Below are 16,876 nucleotides of genomic sequence, written 5' to 3' on the forward strand. Positions count from 1 at the left end.
CTGCACTTTTTTTTAATAATGAATTTTGGCAGTACATAAAGGGCGGGGATTTGTCTCCAAAGAGAACCAGGGCTACCATCAGTAGCCCATCAGTGTGAAGGATCTAAAATAGTTTCAAACGCCTAATGAATTTCTGTTTTGCTTTGCTCACAATTCTGAAGTTGTTAGTAATGAAGGATATTGTATTCTAAATCACTTTTCCCAACTGTAAATGAAATTGCCAATAGAAATACGTTAATGCCCGGCTATACCAACGTTGGCTTTCCTGATTGGAAAACCTCCTCTTCCCCTTGGCTGAGATCTGTCACTCTTGGCGTGAACCGGCTGTTGCAGGAACTAACTCCACTGGCGAAACTACGTATAGAAGGTTTATACAGTTTTTTTTTATAAATATGTCTTTATATCGCGGTTGGCAGTGAAAGGTGGTTGTCGTGTTTTCAATGTACATTCATTATGGTATGAAGAAATGGCAGGCGTTTCTGCCCGCATTGAAATTTGACGTGGAGGATGTATAAGGCCTTGCCAATGACTTGGGTTCCTGTTAGCAGGTCTCACCATTAATCAGATAGATATAAGTTCGTTTTGTTGATATTATGAACACAAATGCATTTTATGGGTGTTATATTTTAATCGTCCAGCTTCTAGGAGGTGACTGGTTTACCTGGTAGTTGTCAATCAATTGTGACAGAGTTTTTGCAGATTTATCGCGGTTATCGACCCGTGTGGTGCTTTTTCTTTGATATTACCGGCGGGATGAAACCTTGCTTAAATTACTGTTATACATCTGTGTACCCTTCTAAGGTTATTTGAATTCAGAAATACTTTTTTATATATTCTTTTTTTTTACTCCAAAACGAGGCATATTGATGATTAAGTATAGCAATTAGCAATACCCTTCTAGAGGGTAATCCTCATTGCATATAAGGCCAAAAAAATTGTGATTGGTTTGAATATCCTGCTAATCTAGCCTCTTAACAAGGTTTAGGTAGTATATTTTGTATATAAGAAAATTGCCAATTGTGTGTATATTACTGAGTAGGATGAATTAGGTTACACTAGCAATCAGCGATACCACGGTTAAAGTGCTTATTCCCCTACTGATAGTAAGTTAGAATTTAATTCGAAATTTATAATTGACTGGGCACGGGTAATAGCGGCCAAGTAGAAAAAAATGAGAATTGACTTTATATTCTTAGATTTCCTACTTTAAAAAAATGGCTTGGTAGGTTACAGAATGCTGCCCAATGGATTTGACAAATACCCTCAAAATGCCGCAGAAATAATGCATTTTTTAATGTTCATAAGTTACATTTTGCACTTAGTAAATCAACCAAAACTAATTTCCGTCTGCAAAGCTTAAATTTTAGTATTAGTATTTAAAAAGGGAGGTTTTTATTTTTTTTTTACTACGATCTGTGTATTACTGTTACAGTAATGCATTTCAAGTGATTTTTCAAAAACGATGTTGTAAGATTCAGGAAGTATTAGTTTCAGACAAGGTCCTTTAAATATATTGAGAGCGAACACATGGTCCCTTTGCGCATGACGTTACGCTTCGGACAGTCTCTTCTTTGAACACAGATGTTATAATCATGTTAGACTTGTAGTTTTTTTATTCATTTTGCCTCTATGGGCTTTAAGGAGAGTTTTATTTTATCTATTTTCATTTATTTTTATTTATTTTTATTTAATTTTTTTTTCCTTTGTTTTCATGGTTGTTCTTACTATGCTCCTGCCAAGTGTTGAGGTACCGGGGTTCTAAAAAACACTATTTTTTGAGAAAAAAAAAATAACGCCAGGAACACCAAATACAGCAGATTTTATTACTGACTAATGCATCCAAGTAAACCTTCAAGAGTCTTTATTCAATATCCTCGTCATAATTTTAAAAAAAGTCATGACTAGTTTTTTTAGCATGTTATGTAACCCATTCATTGAGTAGCGAGATGATACCACACCTATTTGGTATCTGTAAATGCTATTAAATTTGGGTTCTATAACCTCATTCCCAGCATAATCTCAATAATTTTTTGTAAAGCACGTTTCTGGCTATCCACATGCATCCCAAATGCATTGCTGTCATTTGTCTCAGAATCATACAGAAATTCATGACATTGAACCATTCATTCACTTTCGTTTATAAAACCAGCATTTTCCTAATAGTTGTTGCTCTCTGGTTCATTTCAAATTTAATTTGCCTTGGGTCATGAATTTGAAAGTAGTTGTACGGCGTGCTTTAAAAGCTGTCTTTGTAAACCGCTTACATTGATGTCATTAATTTTGTATGCTAAAGCATACTCTGGTACGCTTTTTCATCAGTATATCACGGATACAGGAATCAGATACACAATTTCTACTTTCCATACGAAAACCCTAGCCCAAAAATTGATTTCTAACTAATCAAATTGGGAGTATCGGTAAAAAACATTTTTCTATCAGCACATAAGGTTTTTAATAATTTTTTTTCAGGGTTAAAGGGATAAATCCAGAGTTCTTACCAAACCCGCTAATTGCTAGATCAAGATCATGGGCAATTGCCACAATCGCAGAGACCAGCTTTTTCAATATTGATAATATGTCCGTTTTCTATGCTCATTAGTGTCATCATGAGGGTCATACAAAACGTCCATCCCTTTGGTATAACTACGCTCACTAGCCATATTCATTATAAAATAAAATGAAACTACGGCAAAACTTAGTTTCCGTCATTGTTTCCTATTGTGCCTTTTGACTAAAAGAATGGGTATGTTGGGTATCAGATTTTTAAAAAACTGTATTGATAAGTTGCACGCAATGTTGTTATGCTCTGAAAAAAACATATGCTATATTTACCTGTTAATTGTAGGATAGTCAAGTTTCTCTCTCTCTCTCTCTCTCTCTCTCTCTCTCTCTCTCTCTCTCTGCGAGTTGAATTATGAAATTTACTATTAGTCAACTCTTGGGTCGGTTGGTCGTGGGTCGATAAACACACACACGCACACAGAGAGAGAGAGAGAGAGAGACGTGCCCTTCCCACACTTCAGGTCCTATGACTGAAAGTCACTCTTCTCATGGTGGTCTTGCCAATACGCGCATGAGCAGACCTCGAAGTCTATATATTTAAAGAAACTTGGTTTCAGCTGGTCCTAGCCTAGTTCACATAGTGTATACCTATGCTCTATCATTTGTGTATGTTATGCGATATTTTTGCGCCTGCTCCGCAAAGGCTACGACATATGGTACTTAATTAAAGCAAAAAGTAAATGCAGTGTCTTCAAATACGATGTCACAAAAGATTAGGACTAATGAAAATATAGTAAAGAAAAGTTTATTTCTCCAAGTGTTACAATAGTTGGATTTGATGAACGCTATTGATTATGCAATATGGTGGTTCTTATGTCTAAACCAACGTATATACCCTGTATGTTGAATGGATAAGCGAAATAAGGCCAGACAAGAAGCTTTAATAAAGAAGTAAGTTGTTCAGTTTAATTTAATTTAATGTCTGAATTTCACCCCTCTTTAATTAAGCAAATCCTTTGGTCGAGCACTGAGGCTAGAGGTGGAACTGTGGTTTGGTTAAACTACCGTACTTGATAAATATTGTATTGTTAAACTTGGTTAATCAATATTAATTTTTCTGGCTTTACAGTGGCATCCAGTTTCTAATTGAGGTGTCAGTTGCCAAGTTTTATTTTTTCTAATTTGTTTTAAAACTGCGAAATGGTCTTCTTCGAGGTACGAGTGAATAGCCATTCTCCTGTGTTCGAAATGGTGGAAAATATAGTATCGTCGATTCTTTGTGTGTGTGTGTGTGTTTTTTTGGGGGGAGGGGTGGGGGGCCGGATGGTGGCGGGCCCGGGAGTTTTACTTTGGCATGGTTAATGGTTTGAAATTATTTACAATAGAAAACAATAGACGCTATATTTTACAGAAGTTTTATGTGATTTTAATGGTTTTTATCCACAAGTAAAGGCTTTCTCATTTTAAGTAAGTCCTTGAAAGACTTTTCTCAGGAAGGTCAAATTATCCTCCTGTAATTTCTATACTGTTATATGATAACTAGATCCAAATGCTTATTAGTCAGAAATTCCAGCTATTGATTGCTCAAAGAGCACATGTAAATAACAAAGTAGTGCAATGTCTAATTCGTTGTAATTTCGAAAATTTGTTTTTGTTTGTATGGTTCGAGGAAACAAAAAAATCTGTAAAACGGTTAATCATGGCCGTTTTGTTGTCATTGGAGGAAAAAATAAATGACAATATTCTCCTGTTTGTGACTGAAAAAATTAATATGGTTCAGTAGCATGGCCGTATGATATTCTGATCATGAATGATGATTCAGAGGCGCTCTGGCCGAGTCTGGCCTCGGCTTGACAAGGTACTCCGAAGGATATGACGACCACATAAGTTACGAGGTCACAATATTCATAAATAGTGTTGGTAGTTGACTTGCGTTTACGAATCCAGCAATGATTAGTTCTAAATCATCATGCGTTTTGCTTTTGATAGATGACACCCTAATGCAATGGATTTAGAGAAAATTTTATGTTTGGTGATGTGATTTCTGTCTATAATGATTCCTATGTTTGGTGATGTGATTTGTCTATAATTTCTAGGTTTGGTGATGTGATTTGTGTCTATAATTTCTGTTTGGTGATGTGATTTCTGTCTATGTTTGATGTTTGATTCTGTTCTTATAATTTCTGTTTTGGTGATGAATTTTCGTCTAATTTCTTTTGTTTGGTGATGTGATTTCTGTCTATAATTTCTGTTTGATGATGCGAGTTCTGTCTATAATTTCTGTTTGATGATGCGAGTTCTGTCTATAATTTCTGTTTGGTGATGTGATTTCTGTCTATAGTTTCTATGTTTGGTGATGATGTGATTTGTCTATAATTTCTATGTTTGGTGATGATGTGACTTCTGTCTATAATTTGTTTGGTGATGTGATTTCTGCCTATAATTTCTAGAGTAATGCATTGTTTTTTAATGGTATTTATATTGAATGTGATTAGTTAGGCTTGTCGAAATGTTTCCAGTAATAGGACCTGACTCATGCAGTTTTCTTTTTCAGGAAACAGAACTTTGTCCAAATGTCAGAGCGCATGCCAATCTCGTTGTCCAGATGACAGAGCTCACGCCCATCTCATTGTCCAATGTCAAGACGTGCTTCGAATGTCAGAATGCCGCCCATCTCGTTATCCTCCCACTAAAACTTCAGTAAAGGTACTGTATACAGAGGAAGAATAATCTCCTGTAATTTAACAGGTATTTATTTTTAAAAATTTAATTGTATTGCTATTGGTATGCTTAGTGTAGTAATCAATTGCTGGAGAGTATGCATTCGTTATCACTGTTAACAGCCATACCCCGTTTGTTTTGTTTATAGATTCACCTTTGTTCTTTAGCAGAAACTTCTTACACCTCGATTTGAGGAGAGCTGACACGAGAAAGCATTGGCGACTGTATACAGTTACTGAAGGATTTTGAAATATTGCCATCACACATTTTGACTTTATGGATCACAAGCTGTTGGATTTAATAAAACGAGTAATGATTTTACTCTCTGTTACAACACCAAGTTTGTCAGCATCACTTGTAAAAGATGTTCTCTGCACTGCAGAATGGTGTCATTATAAGTTATTTTCTCTGAGTGCCTGAGTTGTACTACCTTCTCTACACTGTAGGTAGTACGAGGTACAGAGGGTCTCTTTTTGCAAAATCTCTTTTTTCCAAGTCTGCAAGGGTTTAGCCGTGTATAATTACTCATTTCCTTCAGCGATTGTTCCTCCTGTCTGACTGAAAAAACTTGAGTTTATTCTTTAAAAATCTAAAAACGTACTTATGGAAGTCTGAACAGTTTGTGTTGCTAAGGATTGTGGTGCATATTGTGTTTAAAAGGCTGCATAAAAAACCAGGCTTAAAAAGAGCAGTTTTGACTGGTTACTAAAATTTGCTCTCGGGTAAATGTAATCCGGTGCTTTATCTTTTGTATTAGTGTTTAAGGTCTTTCTACTAAATAAAAATATAATTTGGGATAGAAGCAGAACTTCGACCGTGGCGAGGATTTAATTTCCGGTAATCGTATGTTTTCAAGTAAGGTGTGAAGATGTGTAACAGGAGATTGTATTTATGAAGGATAATATACTTTAGTATTGATTTTGGTCAGTTTAATTTACCAAAACAAATTGCTAGTAATGTGATTTAATCAGAAATTTTTTGCCAGGTAACAAAACTGAATCCACCATTAAGACGACCATAAAGTAAAGTTACACATAACAATCTCTGCAAAATTCAGGTCCAGCACCAGTTAATTCCACGAAACTGCCAATAGAGAACAGCAAGTGAAATGCTTTTGTTTAGCCAATCAAACTTTGACCTGATAAGCTGTTCAACTTCGTTGTAACAACCTTCATACATTTCTGGCATTGAATTACATTTTTGACCATGACTTTTTCCTTGCTTGTTTTGAAAGTTAATCTAACGTCATACTTACCAGACTGTTAGAATTTTACCGTTTTCTACTTTTCCTGTTTTCTTAATTTTAAATGTTCACGGCATATCAGTTTACAGGCATTATATACCAATATTGCAAGGACTAATGAATTTTAAAGCTGTTCCATTAAGAAACTAATCATATATTTAAATCGAAGGATTCTAATTGTCAAATTCTAGTGTATATTTTGCCTTACATTATTTTTAAAGCTTTTCCAGTATCCATACCTTATGTAAGACCTGTTCTTACTTCACTGTAAATTTTTTTCAACGTTTCCAGTATTCTAGGTTGTACATGTTCAAGGAATATTCTGTAACTGGTTAAGAAAGTACCCACATTTCTAAGAGCTAAACCCACGTTATTTTACTTGCTCCTCTAAACATTTTACTAATAAGCCTTTTTGCTATGAAGTTTTTTTATTTAAAAAAAAATGTAACTTCAATATATTTTGTGGCTTACCTTAATAGCACCTTAATTCTTTACTACAGTTTGGAATATTAAATGTACGATAGCAGGATTTAAAGTGTTTGTTTATTATTTATTCTACGTTTATTGTCAGAGTGAATTCATGTAAATATTTTTTACTTTGAAAGTAAATTATAAAAAAAAAATCTTGGTATATATTTCAATGTTACCTGAAGTAAACTAATAAATATTTATATTTCAGATTTTTACTTTCGACGTGTTGAAGTCACCGAAACGGAACTCTGAGTATGAATGCATCATACGGAAGTAATGACAAAAGCCTGCGATATAATAATAAGGCTTAGAAGTAACAATTAAAATTTTCAATTATATGGACGATGAGAAGTATTTAAGCTTCTGCCGGAAATAAAGAAAGGAGACCAAGGGGGACGTGAAGGCTTTTATATGGAGATTTAGAAAGTAATGAGGGAAGGAGCCCATGCAAGATGTGAAGGACTATACATGAAAACAGCAGATAGAAAATGAGAAGAGGAGAGACCAAGAGTGACGAGAAGGCCTTAAAGACATGGAAGCTGTAGATAAGGAATGGAGTAGACCAAGGAAGACGGGAAGGCGTCGCCCTGTGGTAGCCGCATGGAACAATGAAGAGAGAAGACTAGAAAAGTATTACTTATGAAGATTTGCAATGAGCAGATAGTGAGCCAAGAAGAGAAGGACCAGAAACAAGGAAGAAGCAGAGAAGGCCAAAAAACATCGAAAAGAGAAGGGCGAACAGCACGCGAGAAGCAGTAGAGAAGAAAAACAAGAAAAAAGCAGACAACCAAACAAGAAAGTAAAACAAGGAAAAACCAGAAAACAGTAGAGAAGAACAAACACAAAGGGAAAAACAATAAAATAGCAGAGAAAAACCAGTAGCAGAGAAAACCTCATAAAACAATGGCGCGAAGCAGCAAGAAAGAATAGAATGGACCGTAAGCATGGAGAAAGTTTTTTTATAAATAAATGTTAAAACAATCTATTAGTTAGAAATAAGAAGGAAGGACCCAGCAAGCAATGGAGAAATATGAAATGTAAAATCTATAGTAGATAAGAGAAGGACCAGAAGCAGGATAAAGGAGAAATATGAAAGTAAAATTTATAGTAAAGTAATAAACCTGGACAATCAAAGTTTGACCTCCAGTTCCTCTTTGTTTAATACTAATATAAGAATTAAAGATAGGTTTCAATAATCCATGACTTCACAAGTTTGTTGTTCATGTCCCATATTCATCTACCCTCAAAAATCATGGAACCTTTACATGCACTTCTAGAATATGGAGACTGAGATAACGCTGAAGTGAGTCACTATCCACAAGCCCTATCAATACAAACACACTACTATACTATCAGGTCATGAAGAATGTACAAAATTTCATGCGAAGTCTTAGTATGTAAAAAAATTCTGCAAGACCTGATAGCATATGGTATAGGGTTTGAAATGATACTGCTTGTGGATAGTGAACCACCCGAGTTTTTTTTAGCAATCCTTCACATTCTAGTAGTGCGCATGTACCTTCCCAATTCTTGTGGTCTTGTCTCCAACAGTCTCTCTGGGTAGCCTTCCCAAGATTGGTGTGGTCTTGTCATCTCCAACAATCACCGTGTGTAGAGCTCCAGATCCTCTTTGTCTTGCTTGTACAACCATTCTTGAAGTTCCTGTAGTATGTAGAACGGTCCTACGATTCATGCGTGTGATTTCTGACCCTCTTCAGCCTCGTATTGTACACCCATTTAAATTAACATTCCTTGCATCGAGTCTGTAACAATATATTTAATCATTAGTTTTATACCTTATAGCAAACTATCTAAGTTCCAAATGAGACATGGAAATAATGCATGATTATTAGAGCAGAATTTGCACGTTACTGCAATCTGATTCAAGTAACTAGCCAGCACAATACTATAGGAGAGTAACAAACCCAGTTATGGGTAAAATTAAAATGTCTGGGTGGTGGCATGGGGGGGGGGGGGATGAATTCTGACAAACTGGATTCCTAGAATTAGAATGGTTAATCTGGTAAAAGGTTTTAGACAACACTGCTTAGAAACAGCTTCCCAACAAATATTGACACAACCCAATCAAATGTAGAGATGAAAGTCAAATATATGTATGGCCAACAAGAGTGTAAAATCATTCTGACTGAAAAACTAATCACAATATGGATATAGTTAAATGATGCCATTTATATACATAAAACAACAGAGTTGAATTCTTGCAGACTGATTAATGAGTTATATCTTAAATAATTTGCTACACTTTAATGAGATTACACAGTAAGCTGAAACTATCTGATTATGGAGGCCACACAACAGTGTTTTATTGCAGTCGGAAAGGAATTGTTACAACACGTTTGATAAAATCAAGAATGCTTCAACTCACCCACACTGTAAGACTGTCAATCACACAAGATCCATCCCCAGCAATGTTCTATTCCAACAGTCACCAGTACTTCATGGGCATAAAATCTCAACTTGACCATTCCATTTGTGTGCTTGGGAACAATGTACCACACAAGTGCAACGCCGGGAAAATCTGGAGGGTACAGGGAAACATAAGCCTTAATGCCTTATTTTTCTAATGTACAAAAATGCTGGAAATTAATTACATAAAAGCTAAGCAAGCCACAGATAAGTAAGTGACAGGTAGAGTATTTGAAAAGCAATGGATATGCTGAACAAACTACTATATAAGGCATGAAACTAAGAAGCATTATGTACAGTAAATTAATAGACCATTCCATCTACATAGGAAAGTGAGCAATGATTCAAATATGCATTATCTTAAAGTCATTTACTGCACCTCAATGATAGTACATAATGAGGTGAAACTATATGATATGCAGCCCTACAACAAACTTCGATATTAATTATTTTGAAAGGGAAAACCAAGCTAAATAATACAGCATCAGTTTTGGAACCTGTTCTAGCTAAGTTGTGAATAATGTTTTCCAAAGCCATGAGACAGAACTGTGAGGCAATTCTGAGGCAGTGGCCAGCACCACTGAATTTCAAACCACACTAGAGATCTCTTGAAATATCAAGAAATATTAAATAAGCACGTCAAGACATCATGAGGGTGCCCAATTCAACCCTCGGTACCCAAAGGGATAATCTTCCTATTAACTGTAAAAAGTCAGTTTAATGTGATCATCCTCCTCCAACTTTTAAATTAGACCTGGCAGCAATGGCCTAATTCTTAGAAACACTGGTCCATTACTGGCCAAAATGTTTCTTTGTCCTTCATGGGGTGTGACCGAGCTGTGCACTTGCCAAGCCTTCAGTTATTTAAAGAAGTGAAAAAGCTACCACTAAGTTCTATGTTTAAAATTCGATCTATTTGCATTATTTGTTTAATTATGTTATTATTTTTAAAATTTCTTAATGTTTCTGTAATGTCTATATTGATACAGAGACAGAAAAATAACCATGGGGAAATAATTACGACTTTTGATAAATATTAAAATAATAACTAACTGAGACCATATTTACAACGTTTCAGTTGGTTCAGAGACACATCACGAAAAAAGGGCTTTGCTATAAACTCTTTTTCTTACCAAAGAGAGAAACCTGAATGCTTTGCGTTGCCAAAAAAAAGAAAAGAAAAAAAAAGGAAAACGAAAAGTTAAATCCCAACCAAATCCGTAAAGCTTAGCGTCTCAGAAGAGAGAGAATGGAAACTGAAAAGAAAATAACATCGCCGAAAACGTGCAGTAGCTAAAAATAAAATAGCCACTGCAGTGTAGATTTCACAACGAAATGCAGAGAGCAATTATAGTCATATAATGAGCAGCAACCTTTGCCAGTTACTGTGAAAAACTTGTTAAAGGGATTGTGTCGATATGTTTTCGTAGGCTATGCACTCGATGGAACGGGGTGTGTATGTACATGTACACACACAAATATACGTGATACATACAAACACACGCACACATATATATTATATATATATATATATATATATATATATATATATATATATATATATATATATATGTATATTCACATACTACTAGTGATTGTGCGTGAGTTTTCAAAAATATATATAATGAACTAAAGAGGATGACTTCCAAATCAGGAAATCTGGAAGACTTACTTTAATGATCTATGCACTAATCATGAGGTATGGAATGTGAAAACAATACCAAAACCACATTGCCAGCAAAAATGGAGCAGTGGATGGACTTGTTCTCTTCGACCTACTACGACAGATGTCCAGAAATGGCGGAAGAAGATGCCAGTGATTTGCAAAAGCAGACAGAAATAATTAAAATGAGAGGCGTGGCGATGTGAATGACACATCACGTCACTTCACATCACATCACAAGAGAATCTCCCATAATTATCAGTCGTTGAGTGGATGTGAATGGATGAGTAAGACTGGGCAAAAGCTTTCAATGTAGCTAAGGACTCATAAGACTAACAAATAAAGAATGATCGTTACGAAGGTCTAGAGAGGAGATTTTACAACGAATCCTGTTAACAACACGAGGCAGGGGCTTTAGTTCAGCTTTTATATAACAAAAAACCAGAGAAAGGGGAGGGGCGGTACGATGACAAAGCAATTCACGAAAGAATCGCTTTATAATTCCGAAGGAGCCATTGTCGCCCGACGTAAAATTCAATTTCTGATGCTAATTGGCTTCATTTATGAGAGGCATTTAATTTTTACTTGATTTGAACTTAAGCAAAATGCGATGATTATGACTGAACCAAATCACCGTTGATTCTTTTTAAAAAGATTGAGATTCGGTTATTTTCATTACGAATACAAGGTGTCTTCAAATTAGCGAGATATATATTGAATTTTACCTAATGCTTACAGATAAGATGTACGTAAATGATAAATACACAAAAAGTCAGTTAACTAGAGTCCCAAATATAATAGCGAGCGCTCCAGAATAAAGACAGTATATTTTGGTTATTTTGAGTAATATTTACTTTTTATAGCATGGCGGGGGTGTGGAATGACGACACTACTTGCCAAGGAGAAGGCATAAATACTATTAAAAGGAGAAATAAAAGAAAAAAACATGAACTAAGATGATTCCCTGCTCGAAAGCAATTAAAAAAAAAAAAATTAAAGTTTCTCCTTCTGATATTATCTAATCCATCTCTACCAAGTCGTCTCTCTATAAAGATATTAATTTATGAATATTAGCCAAAATATACTTTGGTCCAGGAATAGAGAGAGAGAGAGAGAGAGAGAGAGAGAGAGAGAGAGAGAGAGAGAGAAGTATCCAATCCATCTCTACCAAGTCGTCTCTTTAAAAAGAACCAGTGTTATGCATATAAGCCAAATATAATCATCCAAGAATACTATGATAAAATACATGTAGAGAGAGAGAGAGAGAGAGAGAGAGAGAGAGAGAGAGAGAGAGAGAGAGAGCAGTATCCAATCACTCTCTACCAGGTCGTCTCTTAAAGAACCAATGTTATGAATGTTATGAATAAAAGCCAAAATATACTCTGGTCCAGGAATACTATGATAAAATACATTGGGAGAGAGAGAGAGAGAGAGAGAGAGAGAGAGAGAGAGAGAGTTTTCAGAAATGCAAAGCACACTTTTTCAGCCATGACCAGGAATTTTTCTGGAATAGCTTAATATTTAACGCAACAGGACGTCGAGGTGAGAAATATATTCAGGAAATGGAGATAAAAAATAGAATACCGCTTTCCAGTTGAAAATATCCTTCTCCCTCTTGCCCAGGAAATGTTTCTCATTCACGTGGTTTATTCCTTGACAATACGCACGCACGCACGAACTACTATAGTAGATTCTCATCAACCGTGCATCTAATGTCTAGGCCAATCCCTTACGACGCTCCCGATTGGCTGTTGATAAGCCAATCATAGGGCTGGAAAATCTCAGTCTCTCTCGAGAGTTCACATGGATAGGATCTATGTTCCACCTCTCCTGAGGGTATCTTTCAAAAGTATCCCTCAGGAGAGGTGGAACATAGATCTTGGCTATGTGAACTCTCTCGAGAGACTGAGAGTTTCCAGCCCTTACCTTACAGACCTTACATCTTGTTCGGGTTGCCCCAGGTTCCCTCAGTGTGAGGCACCTCTAATGTCTACCAGAGAGTTGCTAGTACATCTTCCGGTATATTTTGCATCTTCCAATCTTGGATGGTCTGGGATGCAGTTTTGATATTTGTCGAGCTTATTCTTAAACACATCTACGCTCACTCCTGATATATTCCTCAGATGAGCTGGCAACGCATTGAATAGACGCTGCATTATCGATGCTGGTGCGTAGTGGATTAATGTCCTGTGTGCTTTCCTTATTTTTCCTGGTATAGTTTTGGGCACTATTAATCTACCTCTGCCTTTGCTCTTTCTGGATATTAGTTTTTTTAGTTACCAGGTATTTTCTGCTATTCCTTCTATCTGTTTCCATGCCTGAATTATCATGTAGGCGTTCTCTTCTCTTTCTAGACTATATAATTTTAAAGAATTGTAGTCTTTCCCAGTAGTCTAGGTCCTTAACTTCTTCTATTCTAGCTGTAAAGGACCTTTGTACATTCTCTATTTGTGCAATATCCTTTTGATAGTGTGGGTACCATATCATATTGCAATATTCAAGTGGACTACGAACATATGTTTTATAAAGCATAATCATGTGTTCAGCTTTTCTTGTTTTGAAGTGCCGTAACAACATTCCCATTTTTGCTTTACATTTCGCCAATAGAATTGCCATTTGATCATTGCATAACATGTTCCTATTCAACATCACACCAAGGTCTTTAACTGCTTCCTTATTTGATTGTCTCATTATTAGGTCCCCTATATGCATATAGCTTTCCTTCTCTGTCTCCATGATTTATTGATTCAAATTTATCAGAGTTAAATACCATCCTATTTACCTCTGCCCAATCATATACTTTGTTAAAGTGTCTTTGTAGCGCGTTCCTATCTTCATCACAAGTAATTTCTCTACTTATTCTTGTGTCATCGGCGAAAGCTACTCACTACCGAATCCTTAACATTATTGTCTATGTCTTCAATCATAATAACAAACAGTATTGCAGCTAACACCGTACCTTGCGGCACACCGGATATTACCTTGGGCTTCATCCGATTTCTCGTCGTTTGCAATAACTATCTGTTTTCTGTTGTGTAAAATTCTTTTAACCATCTTCCTACTTTATCCACGATATTGTGTTTTTCTAATTTTCTTCGCTAATATATTATGGTCTACTTTATCAAAAGCTTTTGCAAAGTCTAAATAAACACATCTGTTTCATTTCCGCTTTTCATATTTTTGAATAGTTTTCACGGTGGACTAACAGTTGGGTTTGTGTACTTTTTTCCGGGTACGAAACCATGTTGTCCTTTATTAAAACAAATTATTTTTTATTAAGTTTCATAATATTTTTTCTTCATTACCCTTTCATACACTTTCATAATATGTGATGTTAGACTCACAGGCCTATAATTACTTGCCTCTAGTCTTTGATCCACTTTTGAAAGTAGGGGTAATATATGCTAATTTGTGCTCATCATATATCTTGCCTGTATCTACACTTTGTCTTAATAATATTGCAAGTGGCTTTGCATAGAATGAACTACTTTCTTTAACAAAATAGCAGGAATTCCATCAGGGCCCTGCAGCAGCTCCAGTTTTAATTTCATAATAGCCTGCACAATATCAGCTTCATAATATCTATGTCAGCTAAATATTCACTATTTTCATCCCTTACTTCTATATCATTATCTTCATTATCTATTCTAGGGGTGAATTCTCTCTTATATCGTTCTGCCAGTATGTTGCAAATTTCCTTTTTTTCATTCGTTAATCTCCCTTCAATTCTCAGAGGGCCTATTTCTATTCTTCTTTTATTCATCTTCTTCGGCATATGAGTATAATAGTTTGGGTTTTGCTTGATATTTAATAGGGTTTTTTTTCTTCCAAGTCCCGTTTTTCATTTTCTTTTGATTGTATAACTCTTTTGTTCTGCATTTTCTATCTTACTTTTTAGTTCTATAACTTTCATGCATTTTTTTTCTTTTGCAAGACCTTTTTTCCACTTTCTGATTTTCTGGAACAAGATCCTTCTGTCTCTTGGTATGCATGAATGATGTTTACTTTTGTTCTTTTCGGTATATATTTTTCCACTATTATCTCCAATATTTTATATAATATCTCCGTATTTACCCTTATGTCATCACTTACGAAAATGTTATCCCAATCTTTGTTTAATTCTTCATTAATTTCTGACCATTTTATATTTTTACTGTAGAAGTTGTATTTTCCATATCCTTCCCACTTTTTCATTTCTTGCTTATCTCTATTTTCACTTGCTTTGGAATGAACTGTTAATTCTATGACATTATGGTCTGAAATACTCGCATTATAAACTATTATTTCTTTAACATAATTCATCTCGTTCACAAATACTAGGTCTAAAGTATTTTCCTTTCTTGTTGGCAGGTGATTTATTGTTGAATGTTGTATTCTAGTAGCATATCTAATAGCTTTTCAAATTGCCTCTTATCTTCTGCACTACTATTACTCTCTTTTATATGTATAAGTACAACCACAATCTCCTATTCGTTCTTTCCATTCTACGAAAGGAAAGTTGAAGTCACCAGATAGGAGAATAGTTCCAGTCCTTGTGATTTCTACATATATCATCCAATTTTTTTCAATTATTAAAGGTCAAACTCTTTAGTATTAGGAGGTCTATATATTACTATGTTTCATCAATTTTTCAGATTCAATTCTACGCTATTAGTTCACATTCTGAGTTACTATATTTCTCATATATTTTTCCTTGTTTTTTGTCTTTCCCATATTGTTGCGGTTCCCCCTTGATTCCTATTTTTTCTATCTGATCTATAAGTTTGGAACCTTTATTTGATCATCATTCCCAGGTGTCTCTTGGGAATACCAGGTTTCACTTTATATTCATTATATATTTTCTTTTCATTTTGGGTTAGTTCTTTCTAAGTACTCTATTTTTCTTTTTGAGTTACTCGTAACTAAACCCTGTGCACATTCATCACTATGATGGTTTGCGTGTTTTCTCCTTCATTTAATACTGGTAGTAATAAGGATTTTCCCATGTCCTCTTTCCTGTTCTGGTATGTTGTTCTTTTTTTCATTTCCCAGAAATTCTGACATTAAAAAATCCAACTTTTCCATAATATTTGATCTTCCTTCATCATAATTATTAATTTTGTGTCTGAATCTGCAATTTTCTCCGTTTCTGCAATATCCTCTGCATAATAAATACGTTATTATCTCTTGAGTAGAATTTCGGAGCTGATGCTTTGAAATTTTTTGCTGACACCTCTGCATATCTCATTGGTGGTTTGCTTTTCTCTTTTACCTGATATTCTTGATTTCTCTTTTTATTTGTTTCTTTCTTATTTTGGATTTTATTACTTGGTTGGTTATTTATTTGATTATGATTCATGGCTACCAGGGGGTGCATATATTTTGCATTTTTTGTCGAAACTTACATCCTTTTTCCTTCTTTTAGGTTTTTACATATTTTTGGATGCAGATCTCTGCAATCATCCCCATATCCATCTAAGTATGCACATTTTACCATATATTTCATAGTTTTTGACATATCTTAGGATGTTTGTAGTAACATCTTTCTCCAAATCTGCATTCCCTCTTTTCAAAAGGTTGCAGATTTTGTCTTTCTTGTCTATTTTTTCCTCTTTCCCGTCATTGTATAGATCTGGGTAGAGCCTCTTCGGGATTTGCTTTTCTGTTGTCATATCTAATTTTATTTCTTCGTAGGTATGCTGCTTTATTGCCTCATATGTAGTATCAAATGAGTATCTCTGCATCCCATACTTTTATCTTGTTCTTTGTTTTCCTTATTTTTTCTGTCATTTCATTTTTGTTTACTTCTCTTCCGTTGTTTTCCTCTTCTTCTTTTTTCTTCTTCTTCTTCCTCTTCCTCTTCTTCTTCA

The 16,876-nt window shown here is 35.0% G+C and overlaps 1 long non-coding RNA gene across 1 annotated transcript; it reads left to right on the forward strand.

The window, feature by feature from the left end:
- Positions 1-319: 319 nt before the first annotated feature.
- On the forward strand, positions 320-7,792 carry LOC135224109 (uncharacterized). Its single transcript, XR_010316616.1, has 3 exons — positions 320-367; positions 5,057-5,208; positions 7,146-7,792. It is a non-coding gene; the product is annotated as an uncharacterized LOC135224109 (long non-coding RNA).
- The last annotated feature ends 9,084 nt before the right edge of the window (positions 7,793-16,876 follow it).

Source organism: Macrobrachium nipponense, chromosome 10, assembly GCF_015104395.2.
Source record: "Macrobrachium nipponense isolate FS-2020 chromosome 10, ASM1510439v2, whole genome shotgun sequence".
NCBI classification, from domain to species: Eukaryota; Metazoa; Arthropoda; class Malacostraca; order Decapoda; family Palaemonidae; genus Macrobrachium; species Macrobrachium nipponense.